Genomic DNA, 412 nt, shown 5'->3' with positions numbered 1-412 from the left:
GACTTAGGGGGGGGGATCCCCGGGGGAGGGGCTGTGAGAAGGAGCTCCCATCCCCCACTCTTGGGTTCAGTGGGAGGAAGAGACCTGGAGACCCCCGGGGTGGGGGGGTCACAAAGTGGGGTTTCATTCTTGGGGGGGGGCAAAGTGTGTGACCCCCCCCCCCTCGCCCCCCAATGTCTGCAGGGGTTTGGGGAGCGCTGAGAGTTAAAAGGGGTCCCGCAGGACCCCTGAGTGGCCCGGGGGATGTTTGGGGGTGTCCTGGAAATTTGGAGGTGCTTTGAGGGGCTATTAATGGGCCCCCCCCGTTTCTATGGTCTGGGGGTGCAAAGAGGGGTCCCCCCAATGTCTGCTCCCCTTGGGGGGGGGGTGGGGGTCCCCCCAATCTCTCCTTCAGGGGGGGGGGGAGGGTCCC

This window comes from Pyrgilauda ruficollis, unplaced genomic scaffold (genome assembly GCF_017590135.1).
Source record: "Pyrgilauda ruficollis isolate IOZ18807 unplaced genomic scaffold, ASM1759013v1 scaffold611, whole genome shotgun sequence".
Classification (NCBI taxonomy): domain Eukaryota; kingdom Metazoa; phylum Chordata; class Aves; order Passeriformes; family Passeridae; genus Pyrgilauda; species Pyrgilauda ruficollis.
This window is presented reverse-complemented; position numbering follows the sequence as displayed.